The sequence below is a fragment of the Pyrus communis genome, chromosome 7 (assembly GCF_963583255.1).
Source record: "Pyrus communis chromosome 7, drPyrComm1.1, whole genome shotgun sequence".
NCBI lineage: Eukaryota > Viridiplantae > Streptophyta > Magnoliopsida > Rosales > Rosaceae > Pyrus > Pyrus communis.
This window is the reverse complement of record NC_084809.1, coordinates 20,486,061-20,495,616: the sequence shown is the minus strand read 5'-3', so window position 1 is coordinate 20,495,616 and position 9,556 is coordinate 20,486,061.

Sequence of the window (9,556 nt, the reverse complement as noted above, 5' to 3'; positions counted from 1 at the left end):
GATTGCTTGAAGATCCTAGCTATTCAACATTGGATCGTTGGAGTATTTAGGTGTTCTCTTTCTTATATTTACAATGTATAAATTTGTTTTCCTTTGTTTTGTGAACATGAGGAACTAAGCCTTTTGGCTAGGGGGCTATTCAATACCATGATTATGCTTGCAAGATGAATTGATTACATCCAATTGTTATTTCATAAGTTGTGAATTCAATTTGCTTAACTGTTTGATTGATAACTCATTCTTGTGTGTTGATTAAGGTGGCCACTTAGTTTTTCATGCAGGGATTTGAAGCTAAATTATAAGGGAATTTCACCTAATAGTTATAACCTTAAATTTGCTAGTAGTGGAGGTCGTTTATCGACGATCGCGTTAAGTGAATTTTTGGCAAAAGTTTCATGCTTTTCATAGTAACAATTGCCTCGTCAATACTTATAGTTTTCATGAAACTTAATGATCTTTGATTGTGCCTTTATTGTGCTTTTCACGTAAGGGACTTTTAGAGAATGTTTTGAGTTGTTGTATGCGCATTCCCATCCAATTCAATAACTTAAGGAAAACTTGAAAGTTAAAAAAGTTCTGTTCACGGTTAACTTGGGGTATTGAGTTTCATGATTTATTGAAAGAAGCAATTGGAAATCAATTTGAATGCAAGTGTGTCATGTGTGGAGAAGAACCCTCTAGTTAACCCATCATTCATCAATTCACCTAATTTAGTCTTAAGAATCTGCTTTCTTTGTCCTTGTCTTAATTTACTTAATTTTCGTCAAAACCAATTCCCCCATTAATTTAAAGTGTTAGATTAGTTAGAAATCAATTTAGTTGATGTTTTTAAGTGTTTTGAGTCAAGTGATAACTTAATTTCGTGCAGATTTGAGTATAGTGTTCAAAACTGCCCAGAAAGTGTTTTTAAGGCAGTTTTGAGTGTTTGTTTGCTGTTTTGAGTCTTTTGGTTTGTTTTGGTGTTTTATAGTTTAGTTTTGCATTCTTTGAGTCTAGTTTAGTGTTTAAACTTTGTTTTTATGATTTTGAGTCAGTTTAGAGTGTTTAGCAATCCCTCCTAATCCCCGGTTTAAGAATGATCCCTACTTACATATCTACTACAATTGTCAACAAGAGGGTTTAATTTGTGTGTTAAGTAATTTTCGCATCAATACACCTAGAAACGCTCCAACAATCCAAGTTTGAATGGCCAAAACGTCCAAGGCTTCTCCTCTCTTCTTTCTCCTTCTTTGTTGCGGCACAAGGGTGTTTGGGTATGAATTATGGTGATGGATGGATAGGTTGGATGGTGGTAGGGGGTGGATGATGGCTGAATGAATGGAGAGAATGAGGAATAATTCGTATGGATATGTATGGATGTCTAGAGTCTCCCATAAGTGCGGCAGATTATGTGTATATAGAGGGAGAAAGGTTAAGGCAATAAGTAATTAATTTGGGAAGGTTTTTAGCTCCAAATCCTCAAGGAAAAAGGGTAACAAATCAGAATTCTAAGAGGAAAAGGAAAGGAAAGTTGCGGCATTGACTAGAATAAAAGGGGAAAGAAGATATATGGCAGATTTTGGAAGAAAAGGGTAAGAAAGGTGTGGCATAGACTAGGATAGTGCAAGGAATCTTTGGTTTGTGTCCTAAAATGCATAAGATACCTTCAAAGTTGCTGGAACTTGGGGATATTTAGGATTAGGAAAGGTCAAACAAAAGTAGGAAACCTTGGCTTAACTTTCCTACTTCAAGTAGAAAACTTTCTTTGACTAGGAATCCTTCTTTGACTAGGAATCCTCTTGTGATTAGGAATCCTAACACCTTTACGTCTTCAATTTCGTCCATTCCTTTTGCTCCAAGCATAAGCTATCCATTCCAAGCCCAATTTTGCTCCAAAATGCACCTTTTTGCTTCCTTAGCCATATGAACCTAAAAACACACGAAAATAGCTTAAACTACTAAAATAACTATGAACGAACAACATAAATGTACGAAAACAAGCCAACTAAGTCGCCTAAATATGCTCCTATCAAAATCCAATAGCATTCGTACTCTCCCATCCCCCATTCTCAATCAATTGAGGGCACTTTTCAGAAGGTTGTCCTTGGATAGAACATACGCTACATACTTGGTCCTTATATCCTCATTCCTTCGGTCATCTGAGACATAATAGAAGTAAGATTAGCTAATTGAGATTGAATGTCGGATGTGGAACTTACACATGCACTTGCTGCCGTGGGGGGTCTCTTTGCCCAATTCCTTCGTATTTGATGCGAGAATTATACGCATACAAATTAAACCCTATTTGTGACAATTGTAGTAATGATATAAGTAGGGATCGTTCTAACCGGGGATTAACTTAGGGATACTAAACACTTGACTCAAATAAATAAAACTAACTTTTAAAACACTTAACTTACTTAACAAGAATTCAAAACAAGTACACAAGACTCCAAATACTTAAAACACAAAAATAAAACAAATACGAATGATTAAGACTCAACGAAATATGGGGGAAATGTGTTTGGGCAAGATTAAATTAAATGGAAAGATTATAATTAAGGGCAAAACGTAAATACAAAGGTGATAAAAATATGGATGATGGAATAGCCAAGGGGTTCTTCTCCACACATGTTACACTTGCATACAATATTGATTCTCAGTTGGTCTTTCGATAAGTTGTGAAACTCAATGCTCCAAGTTAATTAGGTCCGCTTAAATTAACTTTCAGATTTCCCTAAATTCATTGGATTGAATGGAATACGCATTACAACCAAATTATTCTTAATCAAAGTCCCTAACTATGGAATACGCATGATAGAGACATTCAACAAAGATCATTAAGTTCAATGAAAATTATAAGTGTTGACGAGGCATTCGTTACTATGGAATACGCATGAAACTTATGCCAAGAATTCGTTTAACGCGATTGTTTATAAGCAACCTCCACTACTTGTGAATATAAGTTCATAACGATTAGGTGAAACTCACTTATATTCTAGCGTCATATTCATGCATGAAAATTAAGCTTGCAATCTCAATGAACATACATAAATACGTTATCAATCAAACAGTTAAACGAATTGAATCCACAACTTATGAAATTCCAACCAAAAGTAATCAATTCATATTGCAAATATAAACATGTATTTTGAATCACCCCCTAGCTAAAGGGGGGTTTAGTTCCTCATAACTTTGAAATCAAAGAAACACCTAAACATTCCAACAACTCAAACTTGAATTGTATGAACGTTTAAGCACTCTTCTCTTCCATTACAAAACAAAGAAAATTGAATTTAAACATTGAAATCAAAGAAACACCTAAACATTCCAACAACTCAAATTTGAATTGTATGAACGTTTAGGCACTCTTCTCTTCTTCGTTGTTGTAGCACAAGGTCTAAGGTGAGTTTTTGGGGGATGAGGAGTGGTTGGAATGAAGAGAAAATATGCAGAAAATGAAGGGATATGCACGGCAAGAATGGAGGTGTTTGTGGTGTGTTGTGTATGAAAATGAGATGTGAATTGAATGCCCCATGAATGAATGAATGCAAGGGTATTTATAGGAGTAGTGGAGGGAACATATGGCTATGTCATTTGTAGGTGAAGTAGGTGGATGTTGTAGGTGAAGTAGGTGGATGTTGTAGGTGAGTAGGTGGATGTTGTAGGTGAAGTAGGTGGATGTTGTAGGTGAAGTAGGTGGATGTTGTAGGTGAGTAGGTGGATGTTGTAGGTGAAGTAGGTGGATGTTGTAGGTGAAGTAGGTGGATGTTGTAGGTGAGTATGAGTGATAAGTGATAAGTGTATGATATGTTAAGTGATAAGTGAATGATTATGATAAGTGATAAATGAATGTATGATATGATAAGTGGTGAATGATATGTGGTGAATGATAAGTGGTAGTGTTTAAGTATTTAAAATAGGGAACAAAGCCCTTCCTTGCATGGCAAGGAAGGGAGACACAAGGAAACACACAACAATGTCCTAAGGTTGCTAGGAATGTTGTTTTTGTGTTCTAAAATGCGTAGGAGTTTTCAATGATGCTCAAACATGAGGTCTTTTTAGGATTTAACTTTCCTACTTCAAGTCTTCAATTTCGTCCAAACTTTGGCTCCATGGATAAGCTATCCAATCCATGCCCAAAAATGCTCCAAATAGCCTCAAAATGCACTTTGTTGCTCCCTAAGCCCTTAGAACCTGAAAACACACAAAAGAAGCATAAAGAACTAAAATAACTAAAGAAACATAACGTAAATGTACGAGAACAAGCCATTTAAGTCGCATGAATATGCTCCTATCAGTATTGTTGTGCATTTAAAGCGCGGTTTGCAATTAGGGTCTTGGCTGCCATAGGAATTTTGTCTACCAATGCTCCTCCCGCTGAAGCATCGAGCATTTGCCTTCCAATTGGAAGAAGGCCTTCATAGAAATATTGAAGTAAAAGCTCCTCCTTCATTTGATGTTGAGGACATGATGCGACAAGGACCTTGAAACGCTCATAATACTGATAGGAGCATATTTATGCTACTTAGTTATGTTATTTCCTTACATTTAGTGAGCTAATTAATACTTATTATAGTGTTTTGAGCTATTTTCGTTTGTTTGTAGGTCCTAATGACAAACTTGGCAAGAAAAGGCAATTTTGAGCCTTTTAGAGCAGTTTTGGGCTTATTTTGGATAGCTTGTATATGGAGCAACATGGTTGGACGAATTTGGAGTCAAAAGAGGTTAGAAACATGCTACAAATCAGAAAAGGAATGTTCATGACAAAGAGGATAAGGAAAGTGCAAGAAAAGAGGAAACATTATCCAAAACCTTATCGAACCTTATCTTATCCAAACCTTATCCTATCTTATCCTAACCTAATCTTGTTCCACCTTAATCCTAGCTACAAGTGGACCTAAAAACCTAATTTCTAGAAGCCCTATCTGACCCTAAAAGGTTGCCACACCTCCCCCCTTTTTATGCCTTCTAGAACACCCAAAATCAGCCATAAGACACTTAGTTTCTAGAAGGCCCAATTTTGGACGAAAATTCTTAAACCTATTTCTGATTGGATTTTGATTTTATTTGGCCCTTTTTCTCTTGGATTTGGATTGTATAAGTCCATATCTAAGATTGATTGGGCTAGGACTTAATTCCCCAAACCCATGCCGCAACTTAGGGGCCCTAAACACTTATATTGGCTAGGTTTAACCCTAAATCTGATTGCTAGGGTTTTGCCATGCTATATATATATATAACCTAAGGTTGCCGCACCCTTGGAGACACCCTAGGCAGCCATTCAACATTCAATTCATTCATCCATTCACATCAGCCACCATTCATTCAGAAAATACATCTTGTGCCGCAAGTCCTAGGGAGAAGAAGGAGTGCCGTGGCTTCCATAGGAGGAGGAGACCTTGTGCCGCAAGAAATCTGCATCCATTGGAGACTTTGGGAGTTCTTTCTTTCCTCATTTCGTTTCCATGTTTATTTTAATTTGCTTTTCAATTTGTATGAACATGTGTAACTAAGTTTATCTTAGTTAGGGGTGAATTCGAAACCATGGGCATATGTTTTATATGAATTGATTTCCTCCAAATTCTGTTTCTTGAATTGTGGATGCGATTTACTTAATTGATTTATTGAGAACTTGTTCTTGTGTGTTAATTAAGGATGCATACTTAGTTTTCATACATGAATTTTGATGCGTAATATTTAAGCACACAAATTAAAACCCTCTTTTGACAATTGTAGTATATGAATAAGTAGGGATCGTTCTAAACCGGGGATTAGGAGGGATTGCTAAATCACTTGGAAACTGACTCAAAAACGTAAAACAAAGGTTAAAACACTAAACTAGACTCAAAGAATGCAAAACTAAACAATAAAAACACTAAAACAAACCAAAAGACTCAAAACAGCCCCAAAACACTCAAAACTGCCTTAAAAACACTTTCTGGGCAGTTTTGAGCACTTTCACTAATTTGGACGAATTTGGGTAATAACTTGAATCAAAACACTTGGAAACACAAACTAAGACACTTTCTAACTAAATTGGACACTAAAGTAAAGGGGGATTTAGTTTTTGACGAAATTAAATAAAATGCACAGATTGTAATTAAAACAGATTGTAAAGATGAATTTGATGAAAATATGGATGGAATGCTAGCTAGAAGGTTCTTCTCCACACATGTCATACTTGCATACAAGATGATTTTTAGTTGGTCTTTCGATGAATTATGAAACTCAACACTCCGGGTTAATTAGGTCTGCTTAAATTAACCTTCAAGTTTTCCTTAAGTTAATGAATTGGATGGGACAGCGCATACACAATTCAAAACATTCTCCAAAAGTCCTTTACGTGAAAAGCACAATAAAGATACAATCAAAGATCATTAAGCAACATGAAAACTATAAGTGTTGACGAGGCATTCGTTACTATGATGAGCATGAAACTAGTGCCAAGAATTCATTTAATGCGATTGTTTATAAGCAACCTCCACTACTTGTGAATATAAGTTTGTAACTATTAGGTGAAACTCACTTATATTCTAGCATCATTTTCATGCATGAAAATTAAGCGTGCACTCTCAATAAACATACACAAATAAGTTATCAATCAAGCAGTTAAACGAATTGAATCCAAAACTCATGAAATTCCAACCAAAGGTAATCAATTCATATTGCAAGCATAAACATAGTTTCGAATCACCCCCTAGCTAACTAGGGATTTAGCCTCTCATGTTCACAGAAAGAGAAATAAAATTGAAATTAAACATAAAGAACAAAAGATTGATTACACCTAGAACGCCCAACGAATCCACTTGAATTTCTGCACGTTTAAGCTCCTCTTTCTCCTTTCTTCTTGCAGCGGCAGAGAGGTTTTATGGTGTTTTTGGATGGTTTTCTGGGTTATAGATGGGTTTAGGGTGATATGGTGGTGCGGCAAGGAGGTGGGAAGGTGTATGGAGGTTGGGAATGGATGGAGTGGCTGCGGCAAGGTTGGATAATGGCTGGAATGGAGGGGGACGGCTGCGGCAGAGAAGAATAGGGTGAATGGTGGCTGCGGCTGAAAGGTTTTTGAATGAATGGCTGAATGATAATTAAACCTAGGGTGCGGCATTAGATGTAGAATATATAGGGTTTCAGAAAATAAAACCCTAAGTTATTTTGGCTAATTAAAATTAAGTTAAAAGCTTCTAGAATTAGGAAATAAAATCAGAAATTAAAAGGGACATGGCTGCAAGGTGCGGCTAGGGTTTAGTTTAGGAAGGGAAATAGGGTTTAAGTGCATAACTTTGGACCTAAATACCCCCCCTTGCACGGCAAGGGAAGGAAAGAAGGGGAAAGGCACGGCAAGGGCTTTAAAGTGGGCTAGGGCCTTTGTTTTGTGTCCTAAAGTGCATACAAGGCCTTCAAAGTGGCTAGAAAATACAGACGTTTAAGATTAGGAAAGGTTACCAAAACGGGAAACCTAGGGTTAACTTTCCTACTTCAAGTAGGAAACCTTATTTGAGTAGGAATCCTCGTTTGAGTAGGAATTCATCGTTGGAGTAGGAATTCATCGTTTCTTCAAGTCTTCAACTCATTCATTCCTCTTTTGCTTCGAAAGACTCCAATTTGCATCTTCTTGCACACTTTGGCCTTATAATCTGAAAATACACAAAAGTGACTTTAAACACTAAAATAACTAAGGAAACACAACATAAATGCACGAGAACAAGCTAATTAAGTCGCATGAATATGCTCCTATCAAATTTGATGCTAGGATATAAGGGAATTTCACCTAATCGTTATGACCTTATATTCATAAGTAGTGGAAATCACTAGTCATGATTGTATTAAGTAAATTCTAGGCAAGAGAGTATCATGCAATTCATAGTTACGAATGCGTAGTCAAAAAGCTTAATGATCTTCGATTTTATCTCTATTATGCAGTTCATGTAGGGAATTTGATAAGAATAATTTGATTGTCGATGCGTATTCCATCCAATTCAATGAAACTAGGAAAATCTGAGAGTTAATTTGTGCTTTTCACAATTAATTTGGGGCATTGTCATTCATGGTTTAAATGGAATAAAATCTGGAAATCAATTTATGTTACATATGTGCATGTGTGGAGAAGAACCCCCTAACTAGCCTTTTTCCCATTCAATTCACCTAGTTTAGTGCCTAATCTGTTTAAATTGCAATCTGTCCATTTTAATTAATTTCGGCCAAATCAATTCCCCATTTTATTAAGTGTGTTAGATTAGTTAGAAAAGTGTTTAAATCTGTCCAGATTAGTGTTTTGAGTCTAGTTTACTTAAATTTCGTCCAAATCACCCTTTAGAGTCTAGTTTGAGTCTATTTGAGTGTTTTGGGCTGTTTTGAGTCTTTTTAAATTGTTTTGAGTCATATAGGTCTAGGTAAGTGTTTTAAAGTTTAATTTTGTGTTTTTAAGTCAATTAGAGTAGATTAGCATCCCTAGTTAATCTCCGGTTAGAACGATCCCTACTTGCATATATACTACTGATGTGATAAAAGATAGCACTCAAATTAAACCCTCTTTTTGACAATTGTAGTATAGATATAAGTAGGGATCGTTCTAGGCCGGGGATTAGGAGGGATTGCTAATCTAATGAAAATTGACTCAAAGATGTAAAAATATGTTTTAAAACACTTTAAATAGACTCACAAGACTCTTACTAACTTATATGACTCAAAACAAACTTTAAAGACTCAAAACAACCAAAAACAACCAAAAAGACTCAATTTAGACTCTAGGACTTAATTTGGACGAAAATACACTTGGTTTTGACTCTAAAGACTCAAAAAGACTCTTTTGGACAGATTTGGAACAAATAAGAAAGGGGGTTTTGATTTTGGACGAATTTAAAAGAAAACAAGTAACTTAAAACTTTAAGACAGATTTTGGACGAAAATAAGAAAAACTAATGGATGATGGGATAGCCAAGGGATACTTCTCCACACATGATACTTTCTAACATAAATTGATTTCCAGTTGCTTTTCCGATAAACCATGAACCTCAACACCCCAGATTAACCGTGAATTGCACTAATTAACCCTCAGATTTTCCTCACGTTATTGAATTGGATGATTGCATACGACAACTCAAAGCATTCCCCACAAGTTCCCTACATGAATTGCATAATAGAGATACAAGCAAGAATCATTAAGTTCTTTGAAAACCATAAGCATTGACGAAGCACTCGTTACTATGAATTGCATGAAACTTATGCCAAGAATTTACTTAACATGATTGTGAAAACAACCTTAACTACTTGTGAATATTAGTTTGTGACGATTATGTGAAACACCCTAATATTCTAGCCCCAAATTCAAGCATGCAAATTAAGTAGGCCTCCCTAATAAACATACAAGAATAAGTTATCCGTCAAACGGTTAAGTAAATTGCGTTCACAATTTATGAAATCACAACTGGACTTAATCAACTCATATTATAAATGTAATCAAGGTTTCAAAGCATCCCTAGGCTAAAACGAGTTTAGCCTCTCATGTTCATGACAAAACAAAGCAACATAGATTTAAACATTAACAATAAAGGATAGATTACACCTAGAAACGTTC